We start from the raw sequence: 24,446 nt of genomic DNA, 5'->3' as shown, positions 1-24,446 counted from the left end.
CTGGGACTACAGGTGTGCACTATCACACCTTGCTAACTTTTTTTGTTTTGGTAGAGACAGCGTTTCACCATGTTACCTAGAGTTTCCTCGAACTCCTGAGCTCAGGCAATCTGCAAACCTTGGCCTCCCAAAGTGTTAGGATTACAAGCATGAGCTGCTCCTCCTGGTCTAAGATGCAGTGTTTTTTTATATTTTAATATCTCTGAATTATGATATGTCTTATAAATTTTTACAGCTAAAAACATCATGTCTTTAATCAAAAATATTTTCTTGGTAGTACACTGGGTTTTACAATCAATAGTACCTTGGATTTGGCGAAATACAATAACTTTTAAGAAAGTAGTTTCTGAACAGAGTCTAATTTGTTACACTTGATACCCACCCAAGAAAATATGTTTTCTGTTTCATCAGGATATTTTGGACGTACTGAAGTAGAAAAAAATTTTAGGCCAGGTACTGTGGCTCATGCCTGTAATCCTAGCACTTTGGGAGGCCAAGGCTGGAGGTTCACTGGAGGCTAGGAGTTCAAGACCAACCTCGACAACATAACAAGATGCCATCTCTAAAAATAAAGTAAAAAGAAAAAAGAAAAAGGCAGCATGGGCCTGTGAGCCCTGTGGGTGCCTGCATCTCCAACCTTCCCCCATCTCCCCCAGCTAGCCCCTGTGTTCCCCAGATGCCCCCATAGTCAGCTCTGCAGTGGTCTGCTCCAGTTGCCCACTGCGGATTCAGGTTTCAGACAGAAGGCAGCCGGTTCTCTGACCTTTGTTGTGGCCTTCACAGGCCCCTGTTACTACGGTGATCACCAGAGATGCCTTGGCACTATGGAGGAGCCCCAGGCTACCCCTCAGCCATACTTTAGCTGGTTCTGGAGGTGCAACACAGGATTGTGGTAGCATTGCATCGAAGTATGGGAGCAGATTCTAATTCTTACGGTTTTCCATGAGAATGAGTGCTATGGGCAGCTACGTTTGGAACTTTTTGCTGTTCTCTTTTTTTTTGCGGAGAGGTTTTAGATCGGTTAGGAGTTGGCTTTATGTGGGAAGAGAGAAAAAGCTTGCTGAAATGGTGTCTAGACTAATTGAGGAAAAATGTCAACTACTTGAAAACCTGAGTGTTATTTAAAGAGTATGAAGGCCAAGAAGTCGAGTCATCTTTAAATGATGCCAGCTTTGAGAAGGAGACAACAGAAGAACAAAGTCTGGAGGCAACCTGTGAAAAGCCAAACAGGTTCAATGTAGAACTTGAGGAAGAAACACTACGTCTAGTAAAAGAGTTGAAAGAAGAGAAATCGAAACAGTCTGAACAAAATTAACTGAAGGTGGATATTTCCAAAAGGATGCAGTCTCTACAAGATAGGTCAAAATACCTCAAATCACAAGTAACTGAAGCCAAAATGACCTTCAGGACTTTATTTCAAATGAATGGAGAACCACTGAATATAGCAATAAAAGAGGCTTTGGATGAAAATTCTCAACTTCAGGAAAGCCAGAAACAGCTTTTGCAAGAAGCTGAAGTATGGAAAGAATAAGTGAGTGAACTTAATAAACAGAAAATAACATTGGAAGACTCCAAAGTACACGCAGAACAAGTTCTAAATGAAAAAGACAATCACATCAGCACTCTGACTGAATGCCTGCTAAAGATGAAAGATTGGGCTGCTATACTTGGAAAAGACAGAACGGATGGTGAGAACTTGGAGTTAGAAATGAACAGTGAATTAGAAAATGGTGCTTACTTAGATCATCCTTCCAAAGGAGCTTTGAAGAAACTGATTCATGTTGCTAAGTTCAATGCTTCTTTCAAAAGCTTACAGGGAGAAATAAATGAAATTTATATTCAGTTACCTGAAGTTGACAACATGAAGGAAGAGCTTACAGAACGTATTAAAAATCTTGAGACTGAATAAGCATCTTTACAGTCAGAAAACACACATTTTGAAAGTGAGAATCAGAAGCTTCAACAGAAACTTAAAGTAATGACTGAATTATATCAAGAAAATGAAATGAAACGCTACAGGAAATTAATAACAGAGGAAAATTACTGGTTAGAGACAGAAGAGAAACTTTTTAAAGTAGACAAAAGGATCAGCCATGCCACTGCAGATCTGGAGACCTATAGAAAGCAAACCACAGATCTTGAAGAATTGGAGAGAAAGATGCATTATTATCAAAAGCGCACTATTTCCTATGAGAAGAAAGCACATGATAATTGGTTTGCAGCTCAAACTGCTCAAAGAAATCTCAGTGATTTAAGGAAAGAAAATGCTTGCAACAGACAAAAATTAACTGAACTTGAGTTTAAATGTAAACTTTTAGAAAAAAATCCATATGCACTGGATGTTCCAAATACACCATTTGGCAGAGAACTTTCCTCCTGTGGTCCTTCACCACTGGGTTGGCCTTCACCTGAAACGAGAGCTTTTCTGTCTCCTGCAACTTCATTGGGTGTCCACTCAGATTCTCACCTTGCTTCCAAGGAGAGGAGGAAGAGGCTTAAGGGGCCCAGGGAATCCTATGGACCATCAGATTACCATTGAAAGAGGAGAATCAAGCTCTGGTATGTTAACCCATTCTCACAAGGGTCCTTCTGACACTGAGCCCCCTTCACCTCTGTGAGAAAAGGGAGCCTCTAGAGATGATTTTTCACCAAGAGATTTCCCAGGTCCACCACATGCTCCATTTGCAACGAGAAATGCGTATCCACTGAGGAGTTTTCCTTCTTACTTTCCCCAAGACCTGGATTTTAACTCTCACCTCCACTCCAGAAGTGAGTTCCTTCAGGGTTGATTCCACCTTCAAATGAGCCTGCTATTGAACATCCAGAACCGCAGCAAGAAACCTGCCGAGATTTTTGCCCTCTTCAAAAATAATTTGACTGATCTCATTTTTGATTTAAAGTAACTTCTGTTGCTGTATAACTTCGAATTACTTTACTTATATTTTGCTAAATTTAAAGCTTAATGAAATTATAAATCCCAAAATAGAATTTTGTAAATAAAGATCATTTAAATATTGAAAAAAGAAAATGGTGAATGCTTTTCAATATTTTTCCCATCATTCTGATGTAATGTTAGACTTTAAGAAACACCGTTCAGAACTGAGATCTTCGGGAAGTTGTAGGAGAGATGACCTGATGTGTGTATGCATAAGGCTGCACTTGGACTTCGATACACAGGCATCATTTACCAACTGAGAACCAGGGTATATATTATGCATATAATTGTGATGTTCATATCATTTGATGTTTAAAGTAAATTAAATGTGATGTACCAAGGATCATTGATAGTGAATCTGTGCCTGACAGAAGAAATTGATCTACAAGATTATTATTGTTATTTCCACTTTAATATAAACATATGCTTTGATGGTTCATCAACATATTCCAAGTATTTCAGAGTTAAACAAATATGGCCAATCTCATGATATCAGGTAGTGTATTTAAGATGATTTGTAGCTCCTGAAAAATTCCTTGCTAGCATCGATTAATGGGTCAATTTTAGCCAGCAGAATTTTACCTGCAATTATTTATTTACTTTTTTGTTCATTAATTACTTAACAAACACACTCTGGATCAGGTAATTTTTTTAGAAATGAAAAAATGAGTAAAGTGTACCTTATAATATCTGGGAATAACTTTACATGAATAAAGAAAAATAAATACTCCAATTGTGATAGGAAAGTGGCAAGAGCTAAAACAGAAATAAATAAATGTCAATGACAAAACAGAGGAGGAATTACTTAATTTTGTTTTGAGAACTGCCCGTAGCTTTCAAGGCCCAGATGTTCATTTTTATCCAGCTGGCAAGGCTGGCAAAAGTCAATTTGGTATTCAGTGAAACCTAAAAAACTGTAAAGTATCTGTTTTTCATAATTATTAGGTTTTATAACTGTTCCAAGACACTTTCCTTACATTTTCTTCCTTAATTCTTTCAAAGATTTGATGTTGACTAGATTCTTATTAAGGTGTCCGGAACTAAACAGGAAGGCAGCATGAATAACTGGAAAGAACAGCTATATAGGAGGCAGGTGCAGTGACAATTAAGTAAGAAAATGTGTTTAAAAGTTCCATCTGGCATTTGTAGGCAATCTACAGATGATGCTATTTTCATTGTCTGCTTTATAATCATACTCTTTTCAAATTAATTCCCATACAGAAAGTTCCTTATCCTCCTCATGTTTGTCTTCAATGCATAACATGAGAATTGCTTTAGTATCTTTACTCTCCCCCTTTCTGATTATCATTTCCTAATGTTTTCTTGCTCATTTCCTGCAAATACTATTCATCAGACCAGAGCTTTTGTATCTAATACTGATAAAAAGAACAAAGAGAAAAAATGATCACATCATATTCCCTTAGTAAATTGTTAATAAAAATGTCTGAATCACAAATTCAATATAGTTATGAAACAGGATCCAGATAGAAAACAAAATTGTATTCAGGTGGTTCAAATGAAGAGAATTCAATGAAGAGCCTGAGGAGGTTTCACAGAACAGAGATGGGATATTGTAGCACCTAGGGCCAACAGCCATGGGAAACTGAGTACTGCTTTTATGGTTGATGAGGCAAGAGGAAAATATAGTGTTATTTCACCCCAGTGAGAGCCAAAACCTTAAAGGGGGTAGCCATATGATAGAAATGATAGTCAATTGGCAGACGTATGGCACCAGGATTCAGACAGGGAAGAAACGGCACAAAGTCCTCTCCTCTCACTTTCTCATCTTTTGTCAGTGTCTCCCATTGGCTGACCAAATGCGGGGCAACTGGCAAGGGGCTCAACTCTGAAGTTTTCTGGAGTTGTGCTCTACAGGAACAGAGCAAAGCAGAGCAGAGCAAATAGGCAGGGATCAGGGTAGGAGAGAGGGTACAATTACCACCAAAGTGATACGATGAAAATTTGTGTTATTCTCCAAATTCTTCTGGGTACCTAACATTAAGTAACTAGTTAAATCTCCCAACAACTCTGTATGTTGCTGCTATTTTTATCTATGGTTGAGGAAATTGAGAGACAGAGAGAGTAAGGTATTCGTCAAAGTTTATGCAGCCTTTTTTAGCTGGTGAGTTCCTGCAAATGTTTCTCCTCTCCAGGGCCCCATTTTACTTAAGTAATCTGTAGAGAAATTCTAGAAGAGAATGTTAAGCATAAGAATGACTTCAGATCTTAATGTAGACTTCTTATTTTACAAATATGACAGCTAAATCTCAATTAAGAAGAGTTCCTTTGTAAGGTCATTATTTTAAAGACAAACCCAGGGCCAGATTGCACTTTTCTCACTTCCGGGTAGGTCATATTTGTAAAACAAGAGGCTGCTTCTCGTTTACTGTAGTGATATCTGATTTAATGTTACAAAGAATCATGATATTAAATTTTTTAAATTACTTGTGATTTTTATTTCAGGAAACTGCTTTTTTTTTCACCTCAATACCTTCAAAACTACTTTATCCATAAATACAGCACATAAATATTTCAGGCTTGTGGTGGTACTTAGCTGAGATTTATTCGTTTAGCATGGCAGCAGATGATAGTGAATTTTAGGTGCTGAAGTATATTATTACTGCCAGGGAGAAAATATAGTTTATTAATCAAATTACAGACCTTCCCACTCCATCCATTACCTTCTCTGACTTCTTTTTAAAATTTTTCTAATGTTTTTCAATTCTCGATGTCACTTAATTTTTTATTTTTCAGTTTTAAAAACTTGCCCTACAATGGAATACTTATGCATTTATTCTTATTTTAAATATTTTGTTGATTTTCAGATCTTAAAATATAAGTTTACTGGATTAAACTGATAAAATATAAAATATAAAGGCAATTTTTAAATGATGACTTTATAGAGAATCTCTACCCAGAGAAGGTAACTTGTTGGGGATAGATTGATTGCATGGATAGTTACAATTGGTAGCCTCCCTTTTGCCCAGTAACAAACATTTTAGGTCCCTTTTGCTCTTCCTTTATTTTTTCTTCTTCTTTTCTTGTTTTTTTTTGAGATGGAACCTTGCTCTGTTGCCCAGGCTGGAGTGTAGTGGCATGATCTTGGCCTACTGCAATCTCCATCTCCCAGGTTCAAGGGATTCTCCTGCATCAGCCTCCTGAGTAGGCACCTGCCACCATGCCCAGCTTACTTTGGTATATTTAGTGGAGATGGGGTTTCACCATCTTGGCCAGGCTGGTCTAGAACTCCTGACTTTGTGATCCACCTGACTCGGCCTCCCAAAGTGCTATCTTTACAGGCATGAGCCACTGCACCTGGCCTCTTTATTTTTTCTTTTGGAGGGTCCTGTGACTTGCTTTGGCCAATATGATGCCCAGTTCCGAGTCTATACATCAAGGGGCCTTGTGTACTTGTTTTATTTCTTTGGAACCCCTTCCTGTCACATGACAAGCTCAGACTAGTCTACTGCAGGATAAGATACCATGTGAATCACAACAGTATTATTCCAGTTCTCACAGCCTAAGCTCCAGACATGGGAGAGGCCAATAAAGACAACCAGAGATGACCCACCAGCTGAGCGCTGAGATGTAAGTAAGCCCAACCAAGAACAATCAGCCAGTTAATGGTCTAACACCCAAATTTAATAAATACTTATGGTTTAAACTAGTTTTTGTCACTGTTTGTTAGATATCAATATTTTGCAATAGATAATGAATGTACACATCCATTACATCAATATCAACATTTACATATGCATTTGCTATATCCACTTCCTCTATGTATATTTACATCTTTAATAATGATTATAATAATTACAACTCTTTAACTGAGTGCCTTCTGCTTCACATCCTTTTAATTGCTTACATATAGTATGGTTTTTAATCATAATCAACTGATGAAGAACTTATTATCTTCACTTCACAGATCAGAAAGTAGAGGTTCTGGGAAGCAAAGGAACTTTTTAGGTTACTTACAGTTATCATTAATAATTTATGCCACTTACAGATATCATTAATAATTTATGCCTCCACCTTTGCATAGATTATTATTAATACGTTAATAGTCCTACCCTGAACTGCTGGTAGCAATGCCCCTTGTCCTGAATTTCTGCTGGCACTACCATTTTTACTGGCTACTCCAATGAGTCAAGATTCTCTCATTGAGTTGGCAGCTGAGCTAAATATATTTTTCCATTTCTACTGTCACTGCCAACAAAGCTGTCGGCACCCTTGACCTTATAGCTCTAATGAAGGTCTGTTCTTCTAAATTCAACAATGTCCTGGCTTGACCAGATCTGAGCTGGCAAAAAAAGATGGCTCTCCTAGAATCAGACTTCTGCCACAAATAAACATACCATTTACATGCTCAACCCAGATCCTGTGAGCCAGAGACCCTTAAAACAAGCATCAATCTTCTACCTGTTAATTGTTATAAAGTGAGGAGATAATCCTCTCTGACCGAGTCATCCTTAGCCTGAGGCATATATCTATTACAGAATAACTTGGATCTAGGTAGTTTTTTTTTTTAATTTATTTTACTTTTGGTGCATACTATATCTGGCATTTCTCCCCATGTTATCCCTCCCCACCCTCCCCTCCCGCCCCTGACTCCCCTCCCGCCCCTGCCTCCCCTCCCCCTGTTGTCTCTCCCCTGATCTAGGAATTTGTTAGAGCTAACTGAGATACTACCTTTAGGGCACAAATCAGGAGGTACGTTTGCTATCTGATTTCGCTGTTTACCATCAATCCACCTGAGTTGGAATCATGTTCCAAGAAATCGGCCTGCAATATATGCAAGCAATATGTAGTTGGCTAACCTTTCCTAAACTCAAAGATTAGGTTAAAAATCTGTGGGCATACTTGACTGCCCCAAAACATGAAACGTGTAGATATGCAAGAAAATGTATTTTTTTCTCATGAGCCTTCTCAGTTCTTTTGTGAATCTATGTATGAAAATTACTGTTCAAAAGAAATGCCACCTCACTTCAAGAATGATGCATGACATAGGAATGCAAAGTAGAAAATGAAAATCACCTATAAATCTATATTCAAATAGACACATTGTTGAAATTGCGTCTCTGTCTTCTAAACCTCCTTCTAAACATACATGTTCTAACAATATTAGTCTATCAGAAACTGAATTATTTACTAGAAGCCAGACACTGGTCTAGCCAATGGAAATACGGCAGCAAATGAACAGATTATTTTGCCTCAAAAAACTCCCAAGGTAGTAAGAAAAGACAGCAATATACTTGTTAACAAATTAGCTAATGAGATATTATTAGGTAGTGAAATGTGCTGTACTTGATGTATTATCATACAGTGTGACCAGAAGATCATGCTGCTTTAGCTCATTCAAGAACTTCTTGCAGAGAAGATGGTATTTGAGAGATTATTAGTATCACAATTGCTATAAACTGAATGTTAGTGCCCTATTCCCGATATATATGTGTTGAAAATAGATGACCTAAACTCATATGGTATTTGGAAATGGGGCTTTCGGGAAGTGACTAGGACATAAAGGAAGAGTCTTCATGAGTGGGATTAATTCCCTTATTAAAAAAGTGTCAAGGAGTTAACTTGCCCCTTTTGCCAACTGAGGATGCATTTAAAAGATGACATCCATGAACAAGGAAGTGGGCTGTCAGCAGACAATCTGGGCCCCTTGCTCTTAAACTTTCAGCCTCCAGAACTGTGAGAAATAAATGTATCTTGTTTATATGTCACTCAGTCTTTGGTATTTTTGTTATAGTAGCCCAAACATACCAAGACAACAATATTTTCATTAATTACGTTAAAGTGCGAGTTTGTATGTAAAACTTGTAAAACTTCAAGTAAAACTGTATCCATAAATGGTATACGTAAAATATATTGAGAAACAAACTATTAAAAATGAAACCCTAAGAACTAATCACTTTTAGAAAAAAAGTAAATCATTACTTTTAGTTTCTATTTCAGGATATGTTTATTTCATCACCTCAACCAATAGGTTCAAATTTGTACTATTTATGGATGAAGTACATATGAATTGCAGAGGTGTGTGAGTGCTTTGCTGAGACTGATTTAGCTCAAGCATTTCTTGCTTCTTTCCTTACCTGCTTACATCACTTAACCAATTACTCTAATCATTCCTTGGCACACAGTCTCAACTCCCTTCTTCCATTTTATAAGCCATTGACAAAACTTCAGTCTTGATTGAATCCAATTCTCTGTCATTAACAGCTGTCCCTGTGGCTAGAACAAAACAAGTAACTACATATATTGGTGCCTCTGGACCATTTCCATTCTAACTCATTCTTTCTCAGCAAAGCTTATAGCTTCTCCTCATTCCTCAAAATTCTTCCATATCCTTTCAGATATTCACACTCTGTTGATGACTTTACTTCCTATTTCATTGATTAAAAAAGGCGGTATCACAAAATATATTCCACAGAAGGCCTCATATTGCATCAACTTACGGAGGAGCCTCAGTGAACATATGCTTTGCCTTTCCTCTATTTACTGCGAGTGAACTGTGCTTTGTGCCAAGATCAGCCCTTCCACCTATACAATAGATCCTATCTTCTCCATTTTATGAAAACATCACTTTTTTTAGTTTATGAATTTTCCTTTTTTACTTTTTCTACTTGCCCCTTCAGAATCCAGCAATAACATAAAAACTACATTTTTATAGTATTCAAATGAAAAGGCTTCTCTGCTATAAAACCTCAGTGTGTCCATTTTATCATTCTTCTACAAGAACAACACTAGTGCGAGCCTTTTTAATATTTTTTAAAAATTTCCAGAAATGTGGTTTGTACAAGTTATCTACTATTTCAGAAGATATTTTTCAAGATTAATCATAAGAATATGCTTAACTGTTGACACAGTTATTTCTTCACTAGGAAATATGGGGTGATTATCTCTAAGTAAAATAACTAACATTTAAAAATAGGAATGAATAATTGTTCATAAATATATCTATATAAATCTGTATTTGATATAGATGTATTTTACAATTTTTCACTTTTATATACATAATTGACACATCCATGAGCTTATAGGTAAACATCTCATATTTCCTAATGGTAAAATAACCAGGTGTACAGTTGTGTACATGTTTATGGTTTTGATATATTTTATCAAATAGTATACATTCAAGTTGCAAAATTTGTACAATGGCCCATCTCCAAATGCCATATGAGTGTTAATAACACTAGCAGTGGAAAATTATTTCTGATCCTTACTTTTGAGGGATGTAATTTTTTAAATTATTTTTAATAATGAAAGGTAAATCACGTATTTTCTAGAGAAATTTTTAGTTTTTGTGTGAATTGCCTTTATCCTCATAAAAATTATATTTTCAGTTTTCTTTAGTTGCAAGTGCATATGCAAAAGGTGTTAAGTCAGCCTCATGTAAATTTTTGCTTTCTTATTATACAGCTGCTGTCCCAGCCCTGGGAAACTATCATTTTACTCTCACTGTGTTCAACTTTTTAGATTCCACATGTAAGTGAGATCATATGGTATTTGTCTTTATGTTTCAGGCTTACTTCCCTTTATATAGTATCATCTGGGTTAATTCACGTTGTTGCAAATGACAGGATTTTTTTCTTTACCGACTCCCAATAGCATTCCACTGAGTAATATAGCACATTTTAAAAATCCAATCCATTGATAGACACATCTTGGCTACTGTAAATAATGCTGCAATGAACTCTGAAGTGCAGATATGCTTTTGAAACATGGATTTAATTTCCTTAGAATATACAGTTAACCCTTGCACAATGTGGGATTTAGAAGCACTGACTCCTCATGAAATTGAAAATCCATGTATAACTTTTGACTCTCCAAAACTTCACTACTAATAGTTTACTACTGACTGGCAGCCTTACTGAAATAATAAACAGTTGATTAACACATATTTCCTGTGTTGTATTATGTACAGTTATTCTTACAATAAAGTAAGCTGGAGAAACAAAATATTATTAAGAATATCATAAGGCAGAGAACATGTATGTACTATTCATTAAGTGGAAGTGGATCATTATAAAGGTCTTCATCCTCATCATGTTAAGTTGGCTGAGGAGGAGGAGAAAGATGAAAGGTTGGTCTTACTGTCTCAAGGGTTGCAGAAGTTGAAAAATACTTATGTCTAAGTGGATCTTTGCAGTCGAAACCTATGTTATTTAAGAGTTAACTGTATACCCTGAGGTGAAACTGCTGCATTAAATGGTAACTGTATTTTTAATTATGTGAGGAGACTCTATACTCTTTTCTATAATGACTGCACTAATTTATATTCCCAATAAAAGTATACAAAGGTTTCCTTAACTCCATGATATGGTTTGGCTGTGTCCCCACTCAAATCTCATCTTGAACTGAAGTTCCCATAATCACCATGTGTCGTGGGAGGGACCAGGTGGAGAAAATGGAATCATGGGAGTAGTTTTCCCCATTCTGTTATTGTGATGGTGAGTTAGTTTCCAAGAGATCTGATGGTTTTCTGAGGGGCTTTCCCCCTTTTGCTTGGCAGTTCTCCTTCCTGCTACCCTGTGAATAAGGACATGCTTGCTTCTCTTTCTGCTGTGATTGTAAGTTTCCTGAGGCCTCCTCAACCATGCTGAACTGTGAGTAAATTAAACCTCTTTCTTTTATATATCCAGTCTCATGTATGATTATAATTAATTAACAGCATGAGAATGAACTAATACACTCCATGTCCTCATTAATTTATTAACAGCATGAGAATGGACTAATATACTCCATGTCCTCACTAATACCTGTTATTGCTTGTCTTTCTTCAAAATATTTTTATTATTTATACATTTTTAATTTTAGTTTTTGTGGGTACATAGTAGGTGTATATATTTATGAAGTACATATTTTGATACAGGCATGCAACATGAAATAAGCACATCATGGAAAATGGGATATCTCCTCAAGCATTTATACTGTGCATTATAAAAAATTCAATTACACTATTTAAGGCATATTAAAATATACACTGAAGTTATTGACTGTAGTCACCCTGTTGTGCTATCAAATAGTAGGTCTTATTCATTCTTTTAATTTTTTGTACTCGTTAATCATCCCACCTCCCTCCAAACCTCCCATTGCCCTTTCTAGTCTCTAGTAACCATCCTTCTACTCTCTATGTCCATAAGTTAAACTTTTTTGAGTTTTAGATCCCACAAATAAATGAGAATATATGATATTTGTGTTTCTGTGCCTGCCTGATTTTACTTATCATAATTATCATCTCCAGTTTCGTCCATGTTGTTGCAAATGATTGGATCTCATTTGTTTCTGGCTAAATAGTACTTTGTTGTGCATGTGTACTGCATTTTCTTTATCTATTCATCTGTTGATGAACTCTTAGGTTGCTTCGTAATGTTAGTTACTATAAATAGTACTGCAACAAACATAGGAATTCAGATATCTCTTTGATGTACGGATTTCTTTTCCTTTAGGTAGATATCCACCAATGGGATTGCTGGATGATATGTTAGCTCAACATTTAGTTTTTTGAGGAACTTCCAAACTTTTTTTTTTTTTTGAGATGGAGTTTCGCTCTTGTTACCCAGGCTGGAGTGCAATGGCGCGATCTCGGCTCACCACAACCTCCGCCTCCTGGGTTCAGGCAATTCTCCTGCCTTAGCCTCCTCAGTAGCTGGGATTACAGGCACGCGCCACCATGCCCAGCTAATTTTTTGTATTTTTAGTAGAGACAGGGTTTCACCATGTTGACCAGGATGGTCTCGATCTCTCGACCTCGTGATCCACCCACCTCAGCCTCCCAAAGTGCTGGGATTACAGGCTTGAGCCGCTGTGCCCGGCCTCCAAACTTTTCTTAATAGTAGTTTCACTAAGTTACATTCCCACCAACAGTGCACAAGGAATCCCTTTTCTTCACATCCTCACCAGCATTTGTTATTCTCTGTCTTTTAAATACATCCCATTTTAACTGTGGTGAGATGATGTCTCATTATAGTTTTGATTAGCATTTCCCTGGTGATCAGTAATGTTGAGCACCTTTTCCTATGCCTGTTTGCCATTTGTATGTCTTCTTTTGAGAAACACCTATTTAAATCTTCTTCCCATTTCTTGATTGGATCATTAGATTTATCCCTAGAGAGTTGTTTGAGCTTTTTATATATTTTGGTTATCGCTGTCAGATGGGTATTTTGCAAATATTTTCTCCCGTTCTGTGGGTTGTCTCTTCAATTTGTTGAATGTATCCTTTGCTGTGCTGAAACTTTTTAACTTGATGTGATCTCATTTGTCCATTTTAGCTTTAGTTGCCTGTAAGACAGAGTCTTGCTCTGTCGCCCAGGCTGGAGTTCAGTGGCACCCTCAGCTCACTGCAACCTCCACCTCCTGGATTCAACCAATTCTCATGCCTCAGCATTCCAAGTAGCTGGGATTATAGGTGCATGCCACCAAATGCAATTCCAGCTAGATTTTGTATTTTTAATAGAGATGAGGTTTCACCATGTTGGCCAAATCAGTCTGAAAATCCTGGCCTCAGGTGATCTACCTGCCTTGGCTTCCCAAATTGCTGGCCTTACGGGCATGAGCCACTGCACCCAGCCACAATTTAATGCTTTCTATTTAAAATCTTATGTTGTCAAACTCTAATAATGTGAGAGCTGGGTTTTTTTTTTATTTAAATTAATTTTTTTTTTGAGATTTTAGTCCAAGTTGTTATTGGGTTGCTTTTAAAAAATGTTTTTTAAAAATATGTCCTTATAAGCAAATGTTCCAAAAGTCAAATATATACCAAGTTTCAGTTTACATACCAAGCTTGGTCCAAAGCTCAGTCAGAAACCCATGTTTATCAGCAAGAGACAACTGGGAAATGACATGTATAAGTAGGTGCTCAAATGCCCAACTAAAACCTTGACAGGAAAGGAAGCCAGAGAGAATAGTGGTGGACAATGATCACAGCTGACAATCATGTTAATTACATAATTAACAAATAATTACTATGTCACAAGTAATACTCAGTGTATTCTAGACAATCTTGCCTTTCCTTTTTTCTCTTACTTTTTTTTTTTTTTAACAGATTCTTGAGCCAAGGTGAAATATATTCAGGTTTGTTGTTCTGCCTGCAAAGAAGTAGTAGGATTTGTTCTTAGCCTAGAATTCAGTTCTTCTAAGTGACTATAATCAGAAACTCCAATTTTCAGCTCAAAATACTTTCAATTTAAACCTTGGGTTTTAATAAATACCTGGAGCATCTCTTCTCTAATGAGTCTACATATTGTTTGGATCCCAAGAAAATTTTTTTGATTTGGCTCAATTTAGTTCATAAAAGCAATAATTCATAGCATCTACTGTTAAATTGTTCTGATGACAGAAACTACCATCTTTAAAGTTTATTTGTGATTACTATGTCTTCTAGGATATAACATCTCAAGATTTTGGAGAACCGATGGTAAAATGAATTTTTTTCTACTTAAATATCAGTTTCTCAGTTTTTCACCTCTTATTCTCTGAGGCAGGAGGAAAGCAGTGAAGGAAAAATGAAGGAAAAGACATGCTATATTTAGGAAATTTTCATTTCTAATTTATGCTTTTGGGCAAGTTATCTCTTTCAAGTTCTTTGTATGGATGATATAAGCTGTAACTGAAGTAGAAAACTGTGGTATTACTATATCTATTTGATAAGATATTTCAATGGATCAGAAACACTAAGAAAGCTGAGTCACAAAGGACAGTTTTTAGTGGGTATGGATGCTTATGTAGGAAATACAATATTGTTAATAGGAAAGTAATCTATATAATGAAATTCATAGGAAGACACTGAGAACTCGGTGTCAGGGGCTGTGATTGGTACTTCAAAATATGTATGTGAGTAAGGCAACCTTTGCTTTCAAAGTGTTAATAATGATGAAGAATGTATACTCAAATAAAATATGATGAAGGGATTCTGTAGTATGTTTTGTGAGGCTACTTGTGATATGTTTCTGAATTACTACTCAACTCTGAAATATCACATAAGATGCTATGCTCCCGAAAAATGAATGACTTACAGTTCCTGAACATCCCAGGCTCTTTAGAATCTTACGCTGGAAAACTCTTCTCTATCCCTCCACTATATATTTCCCTCAGAAGTACTCATAAGAATAATTATTATAATGTCTTATAGCTTTCTGTTTACTTGTCTGAATTTCCCTAACACTATCAGCTTTAGGAGAGCCAGGCATGAGTCTACCTTGTTTACTTTTCTATCTCAGTTATCTTCTTGGTACGGTGCATGACACATAGTAGTTGCTCAATGGAGTGTTTATATTGACTTCAAAGATAATAAGACACAATTACTAGCACAAGATATTCATTGACTTCTTTCTCTTCCTTCCTGACAGAAGCAATGTTGGTTTTCTCCACCAGTATTCTAAGACTTAGAAAAATGAAGGTCAAATCATTGGTATAATTAAAATAAAGAAGGGAAGAGAGACAGTGAGAAAACAGTCATATGACATAGGATGATAGATTAAGGATGGAAGGAGACATATTTCAGGAGTAGAAAGTGATGCAAATAGATAAGTTTCAGAGAATATGTAAATAGGAGATGAAAGGAAATATCTATATAGTGGTTGTCATAAAATATGTATTTATATCCCCTTCATATAATTTGATAAAAATAAATAAGGCATTAAAAATTAAATGCTTTTCATAAAATGAGCCTTTAGAATATTGTAATATTTCAAAATTGATTCCAATATATTTTTAAGAATATTAGAAATAACCATGAAAGACGATTACATAAAGCAGTGATTATTTCCAGCTCTGCAACTCAGCAGAAGGTTTGTGAAAAGTTTGAACAGGATGGATAGGATCTGCATATATAGAAAAATGTAGAGAAAAAAAGCTATTCCAGGTACAGAAACTGTTTAAAATAGCATTAATTTTGAAGATGCAGTAGTAACCAATCATTTTCATGCAGATGTAAAGGTATTTACACATCACTTGTCTTACCTTGACTAGTTTGGTTAAGTTTAATTAAGGGCTTTTTTTTGTCCTTTTCTTTTGAACTTCTAATTACCTTTGATATAATTGGACAAGCAATCTATATTGCTAGAGGCAATCCATATTTCAAAGGGGATAAAGGCTAAATAAAGCTAAGCTACCAGACTAGAATTAGTTAGTACAAAATTGTTGACTTTATTTGCAGAGTGGTACAATAATCAACATAAAGCTGGTAAGTTCACTTACAGCTTAAGGGAGCCAATTCATTGCCCAATTGAGATTCATTTTATGGTAGTTTCACTGAACAAAAACGCTTGTTAAAACAACTGTGTTATACAATTTTTGTAGTTACCATAAACCTCCAAGTTGAAGGTTGCATTCCTGGGAAATTAAATCAAGCATTGCAGCAATATTAAATGTCTTACTCATTGTAAACATAAAGAGAAGAATGGCAGTTATGATGGACACAAACAGCATAAGAAATTAAAATATCAAAATGGGCTAGCCTCCTGAAGTCATCTGTGTCCATTATATTCCAACATTTACACAGAATTATAAGTGCTTTGCAAACTTTTCCTATTTATCTGATTGAGAAACTGAATGAGTAGCCACGGATTTGAAGTCACAATATAGCTTTAGTTCTCAACATTACTAACTAAAATAATTGGTTGAATGAATAATTAGAAAGCAAAGAGGGAGGGAAGGAAGGAAGAAAGCGAAGAAACAAGGGAGGCGAAAAGAAAACATCACAGTACCTGATTCAAGTAATGCTCCGTTATACAATATTATGCTTGTAGTTATTTTATTTTTAATTAGGCTAAATCAAAAATTTTAGCCTTTAGCTGTTGCTACATGTGCTCTGTTTTATCCATTGTGAACAAAATTATATTTGTTTGACATTTTTAGAACAAAGCAGAGACATAATGAGGTCTTTACCAAATTCCATTACACTCTGTAACTATGCCCTTTGTATATCATCACAATTGAAAGCCAATTATTTTTAGCAGCAAACAAACAGGACCTCTTGATTATTACATGTTATATGATCACTAAATTTACTCAGAACAAGATAAGACATGGAATATATGCTACTTCTATATGTTGCCCTTATTTATAATAAACTTATAAACAGATTTCTGTTTTGCATCAGCCTGTAACAAGTACCCTAGACTCGTAACAAGCAGACTATAAATTGGCTGAAAATATAGCACTGACCTTTGCTGAAGTAACCAATAACTAGGTCTTAAGTACGCTTCAGGGACACTAAAATGTGTGATATTTTTCTTGTAAAATGTGCTCATTATAGGTGAAAAATAGTTTTGCCTGTGTATAGAGCATCTGGATCTGTCATCAAATTCAGTCATTTAGGTGACTTTAAAAATAATAAAACTCATTATAACAAATGGATACATAAATAACTGATTGTGTGGTTTTGCAATAGCTTCAGGATGTCAGACTTGATAGAAAAATGATTTAAACTATGTAACAGTGAGAAGAAGCAAAATTTTCCATTGTAGAAAATGGCAAGAAATTATATTGTTACATAATCTGTGTTCAAGAATATTTAGGAAACTATTTGGGAATATTTGGGAATACTTGGGGTTGACATGATTTATTGATATACAACAGATGTTTTCTAGTGACTAAACTGTAAAGTAACTTGGAATATATTGTTGCTATAAACTTACTAGTCCTCAATTAGAAACTGGTTGATAGTTATAGTATTTTGGGGTTTTAGGTTAAATAAAGAGTTTATGCTTTGTCATTGTTCATCCCTATTCTGCAGAAGACAAAGAGTCAACAAACAAAGACCACACTGTAAAATACGTGGCAGCCATGAGAATGCCTTTTAGATCACTCCCTGCAGACAGAATCATTGACCCACAGCCCCAGCTACTGTTTGAAATTTATCTCCACATTCATGCCAAGGCAGTGCTTTCCATTTGCTACTCCCAGACAATGTTTGAGAACAGCAGGGGTACTGAAAGTATGTCTGTTCCTATGAGACACAGAACTACTTTAACGGGAGACTTGGATTCTAGGACTCTCGAAGGACATTGTTGAACTTTCTTTATAACTGCGCCTGCAGTCTCAGATGTGCTCACCCTTCTCTTCCTTCCTATAGACTTATACCCACAGTGTATTCTGATGGCTTTCTCAGGTTCCAAGACCTCCCCTCTTCCTTCTTTCATAGACATTTACTCTAATAAATCATTTTCAAGTTGACTTTTGCCTTAGAGTCTTCTCCCTAGACAATCTGACAAAAGCAAGGTATATATGACATTACACATGATGCAGGTTATATAGGAGAGGTTTCGTACAAACGTCCCTGAATAATAGTTTTCTAGGCTACACCAACTTGGGCCCACCATTGCTAACAGAAACAAGCAAAGTCTTTACTCTCGAAATTATTCTATCCTTATATTCTTTTGTAATTCACTCTACCTTTGTTCAAGGAAAGCCAAGGGACAGTGTATTTTTTCAGAAACAGAAGTTATGTTCTAGTGTGACTTCCCAGTGACAGCCATGAGTCTGACTTGACACTGACGCTGTAGCCAGGAATTAAAGTCCCTTACGTCTGATTCTGAATCCAGCCCAAATGTAGTGAGCACTAATATTTGTTACTGAAAGCTGAGAAAGGCTAAAATAACAAAGGTTTCACTGCAGCAGGTCTAAAGAAATTATGGAGAGAGAACTGTATAGCAACCATATTTCAAATAATTTATTAATTGGGCCATAAGGTAATCTGCCTCTGTTACAATCTTATAAATTTTTATCTCTTTTTGTAGTATTGATGTATGTGATCTATTTACTTCTTGGTATCTAGTAAATATATTAATGATAGATAGGAGTTCTGAGCCACATTCTTGGAGTTGAGATATTCAGTAATATCAGGAGTTGAGATATTCAGTAATGTCAGGATTCCTATGTGTTTAAGTGGATAAAGTAGGTGTGATTATGTTCTCCTTAGTGACCCAGGGTCTAGGACTGCTTCAGCAGACCCGGGACCAGGTCCACCCCAGGAAACACTAATGCATGTCTAACCCTGTGGATTGAGGTGCCAAGACTACTATATGCTCAGACCCCAGGCCAGCCACTGGGAACCAGGACTTAGACCTGCTCCCATAGACCCAGGATCCAGATCTTTTGCAACAGCAGGTCAGCTCCTATGGACTCAGGATTCAGGTTCATTACAGTGCATCCAGGCACTAGGCTCATCTTAGCACCTGTCCAGTCCTTGAAGACTCGTGCCCAAGGCTCACCCCAGAGCCAGGCCAGCCTCTAAGAACCAGGCTCCAAGCTGGCCGCCACAGATACAGGCTCTGTCTGTTCACCTGTTGACTCAGGGCCTGCTCAGGGATATTAGCAGCAAGGCTTCCCTTGGATGGTGCCAGATGGCCTGCCCAGAATCTCTAGACAGGCTAATTGGTGAAAGGTTTTCCAGAAAAAGCCAGTTTATGAAGACTGGAGCAAGTCCCTACTTCTTTAAAGGCACAGACATCAATGGAAGGTAACCAGAAAAACTAAGAGGACATAAAAGCACCAAAAAAATGTAATAATCTTCTAGTAGTTTAACTCAAAGAAATGGAGATATACTAAATGCTTCATAAATAATTCAAAATAATTATTCTAACAAAGATCAGCAAACTTTAAGCAAACATAGAGAAGCAATTCAATAAAATAAGAAAGAAAAAGTAACCAATATAAGAAATGTAACAGAGAAGCTGACATTTAAAACATTAAAATGAAATTCTGAAGATGAAAAGTGAAATAAATAAAATGAAACATACAGCATTAATAGCAGAATTAAGGACAACAAAGACTGTAAACTTGAAGATAAGTTATTTGAAAATATACAATCAAAGGAGAAAAAAAAAGAATGGAAAGGTAGTAAGAAAGTTTGCAGGATTTACAGCATCAAAAGAGCAAATGCTCAGTTCATAGATGTTCATAAAAGAAAAGAGAAAGACAAAAAGGTAGAAAGCTTATTTAAAGAAATAATAGCAGAAAGATATTTCTGGGAAAAGATATATGAGTATGGGATGGCCAATGTCTCCAATCAGGTGTAATCCAAACAATACTAGCCTAATCCATGTTATAAGAAAACTATAAAAAACAAAAGACAAAAAGATTGTCCTAAAAGCAAGCATAAAACCAGAAACGCATAACATATAAAAGTACCAATAAGGCTAACAGTGGATTTCTAAGTAGAGACTGAGTTGATACATTTAAAGTACTAAAACAAAAAACAAAAAACAAAATATATAACAACCAAGAATACTGCCACTGGACAAGTGGTCCTTCAGAAAAGAGAGACAGGTAAAGACTTTTCCAAACAAACAAAAGTTGGAGTTCATCAGCAGCAGAGCTATCTTATAAGAAATGCTGAAGGATGGTTTCTAGATTCATCCGTCTCTATGAAGGACACAAACTTGTCATTTTTACGGCTGCATAGTATTCCATGGTGTATATGTGCCATATTTTCTTTGTCCAGTCATCATTTTCAGCAAACTGACACAAGAACAGAAAACAAAACACTGCATGTTTTCACTCATTGGCAGGTGATAAACAATGAGAACACTTGGGCACGGGGAAGAGAATAACACTCATGGGGCTAAGTGTGGAGAGGGGGTGGATGGGAGGGGAGGGACAGCAGGGGAAAGGGAGGATGGGGAGGGGTAACACCAAGAGAAATGCCTGATGTAGGAGATGGGGTTGGGGAGCGGATGGAGACAGCAAACCACCATGGCATGTATGTTCCTATGCAACAATCCTGCAGGATGCAGGATGTGCACATGTACCTCACAGCCCAAAGTACAATTAAAAAATAAATACACACACTTAAAAAAAATTAGCCAGGCCTGCTGGTGTGTGTGCCTGTTAGTACCAGCTACCTGGGGGGCTGAAGCAGAAGAGGATTGCTTGAGCCTAGGAGGTTGAGGTTGCAATGAACTGAGATCATAACACTGCACTCCAGTTTGGGCAACAGAGTATGACCCTGTCTTCAAAAACAAAATAAAATAGAAGGTTTAATAAAAATAAAATATGGTAAATAAAAAAAAAAGAAAGGCTGAAGATATTTCTTCAAACCGAAAAAAAGTATGCTAGGTAGTAACACATATGAAATCACATGTTAGTAACATATCAAAATTCCAATGACATTTTTTACAGAAATAGAAAAAAAATGTATAATTTGTATGGAGCCAGAAAAGACTCCAAATAGCCAAAGCACTTTTAATCAAAAAGAAGTCTGGAGGCATCATAATACCTGACTTCAAAGTATGTTACAAAACAATAGTAATAAAAACACCACGGTACTAGCATAAAAGCAGAGACAGGGATTAATAGAATATAAAGCCCAGAAATAAATCTACATATTTGCAGTTAATTGATTTTCAATAAACATACCAAGAACATACAATGAGGGAAGGGCAATCTCTTCAATAAATTGTGTTGGTATAATTTGATATTCAATTGCAAAAGAATAAAATTGAACCTTTGTCTTACACCAGGTATTAAAATCAATGCAAAAGGGACTGAAGACTTAAACCTATGATCTGAAACTGTAAAACATTGGATACAAGATAGAACAAAAGCTCCATGACATTGTTCTGGGCATGAATGTTGTAGACATGAAACAAAAAGCATGGGCAAGTAAAACAAGAATAAACAAGTGGGATTACAACAAACCAAAAAGCATTTGCACACTCAAGAAAATGACAGAGAGGCAATCTACAGAATGGGAAAAATATTCGCAAGCCATACATCTGATAAAAAGTTAAGATGCAAAATGTGTAAGAACTTCAAATTACCCAACTCGATTTCTGTTAGTAAGTAAACAACCTTATTTAAAATAGGGCAAAGGATCTGAATAGACGTTTCTCAAAAGAAGACATCCAAATGGTCAATAGGTATATGAAAAAATGCTCAACGTTGCTAATCATCGGGAAAATGCAAATTAAAACCACACTGAGATACTACCTCATAACTGCAAGGATGGCTATTATCAAAAATACAAGAAATTAAAGATTTTGGGGAGGGTGTGGAAAATACACAGCACTTGCACACTGCTGGTGGTGATATAAATCGGTATAGCCAGTATGGAAAATAATACAGTGGTTCCTCATAAAATTAAAAATGGAACTACCATATGTTCCACCAATCTTACCACTGGGTGTATATTCAAAGCGAATTAAATCAGTATGTCAATGAGGTATCTGCATTTCCATGTTAATTGCAGCAGTAATTCATGATAGCCAACATGTAGAGTCAACCTAAGTGTCAACCAATAGAATAGATTTTTTAAATGTAGTATGAATACTCGTTGGAATACTATTCAACCTTTAAAAAGAATGAAATTCTGTTATTTGTGACAAAATGAATGAACCTAGACCACCTCATGTAAATGAAATAAGCCAGGCACAGAAAAGCAAATACCACAAGATCTCACTGTTAGGTGGAATCTAAAAAAGTTAAACTCGTTAATAGAAAAGAGAATGGTAGTTACTAAGGGCTGGAGGAACTGAAGGTCTGAGGAACTTTAGTCAAAGGACAATAAATTTCAGGAGGAGTAAGTTCAAAAGATTTATTGTACACATAGACGTATTATATTCTTGAAAACTGCTTAGAAAGTAGACTATCAGTGTTCCCATCACACACAAAAATGAAAAGTATGTGAAGTAATTCATGTTAATTAGCTTGATTTGGCCATTCTGTAGCCATTCTGTAATGTATACATATTTCAAAATAACATGTGTGCATGATGAAGATATGTAATTTTTGTCAATTGAAAAAAATTTAAAAAGAAAATGTTCTGAGAAAAATTAACCTGTGATATTAACTTTAATTGTTTTCATACCAGCCATTTGTTGAACTGTATATGAAAATTCTGATGTTTTTGCCAGTCAGACTATTTACATTTATTCATTCATCCATGCATTTATTAATCAATTCACACTTAAATCAATATATTTGTTGATAAATATGTACTATTTATAAGGCATTGTGACATGCCAAATGTTGCTATTGGTGAACAAAACTATTTTAGTCATTCTAGAGACCAGGACTCCTGAAGAGGGGTCCTCAAATGGTAACAAAATTAACAAAACATGAAATTGTATGATTAAGAAAATTATCAATTTCCTAGCCATTTTAGCAATCAATGAATACAGAATCAATAAGTGATTAAGTGGTATTTTCAATATACAGTTATGCAATTGTTAACCATGGAGGTATGTTCTGAGAAATGTGTTATTAGGTGATTTTGTCATTGTGTGATCTTCACGGAGTGTGCTATGCAAACCTAGATCATGTAGCCAACTACAAACCTGGGCTGCAAACCTGTATAGCATCTTACTATACTGGTATTGAAGGCAGTTCTAACACAACGGTGAGTATTCGTGTATTTAAACATAGAAAAAATACAGTAAAAATATTTTGTATCAAACATAAAAAATGATACACGTGTATAGGATACTTATCATGAATGGAGCTTGCAGGAATGGAAGTTATACTGGGTGAGCCAAGGAGTGAATGGTGAATCAATGTGAATGGATGTCTGACATTACTGGACACCATTCTAGACTTTATCAACTACACTTAGCCGACTGCAGCCTACAGTTAGGCTATAATAAATTTATTATAAAAATGTTTCTCTTTAATAATAAATTAACCTGAAATTGCTGTAACCTTCTTTTTCTTTGTAATTTATTTTTTAAATTTTTGACTCTTTTGTCACTTAGCTTAAAACACAAACACACTTTACAGCTGCAATCAAAACATTTTCTTTTTATAGCACTATTCTATAAGCATTTTTTTCTGTTTTTTCCTTTTTTGTTAAAATTAAGACACAAACATATTCTTAAGCCTAAAATGACACCGGGTGAGAATCAACGATATCTCTATTTTTCACCTCCACATCTTCTCCCATTGGAGGGTCCTCAGGAACCAAAAACACACATAGAGCTATCATCACCTATGGTAACAATGCCTAACAATGCCTTCTTCTGGATGCCTCCTGAAGGACCTGCCTATATATTATTATATTTATATATATATTATATGTATTATATATAATTCCATATTATACATAATTATATATTATTTGTATTATATTTACTTATATATTATATATTTATATATGTATAAATATATTTATATATGTAGGAGGAGTATACTCTAAGATAACAATAAAAAGTTAGAACAGTAGGATGTTTACAGCAGCTTCACCACAAACACAGTAATCCATTGTACTATGGCCTTTCAATGGCTACAATCTCACTATGTCATAGTACATTTTCAGCCCACTATAATCTTAGGGGACCAATACTGTATATGCAGACCATTGTATATGCAATCTGTCTTTGACCAAAATGTCATGTGGTACGTGACTGTATTTAAGAAGAAAAATGGTTTGTTAATAGTAATATTCAGTTATGACAAAGTTCTAAGCTTTTTGATATAGCCATGATGAGTTTCTCAAATGAAATGCAATTTATCAAAAGTTAAAATGGCCAAACATATTTCACTTGGACTTCATATTCCTATGTCTAGGTAT

General features: G+C 35.7%; 1 pseudogene; it reads left to right on the top strand.

Annotated features, from left to right (window-relative positions):
* The first annotated feature begins 824 nt into the window (after positions 1 to 824).
* LOC101039357 (melanoma inhibitory activity protein 2-like) lies at positions 825 to 2,618 on the top strand (annotated as a pseudogene).
* The last annotated feature ends 21,828 nt before the right edge of the window (positions 2,619 to 24,446 follow it).

The sequence above is a fragment of the Saimiri boliviensis genome, chromosome 2, assembly GCF_048565385.1.
Source record: "Saimiri boliviensis isolate mSaiBol1 chromosome 2, mSaiBol1.pri, whole genome shotgun sequence".
Taxonomy (NCBI): Eukaryota; Metazoa; Chordata; class Mammalia; order Primates; family Cebidae; genus Saimiri; species Saimiri boliviensis.
Note: the sequence above shows the minus strand (reverse complement) of the source record. Positions and strands in the feature narration are given on the sequence as shown.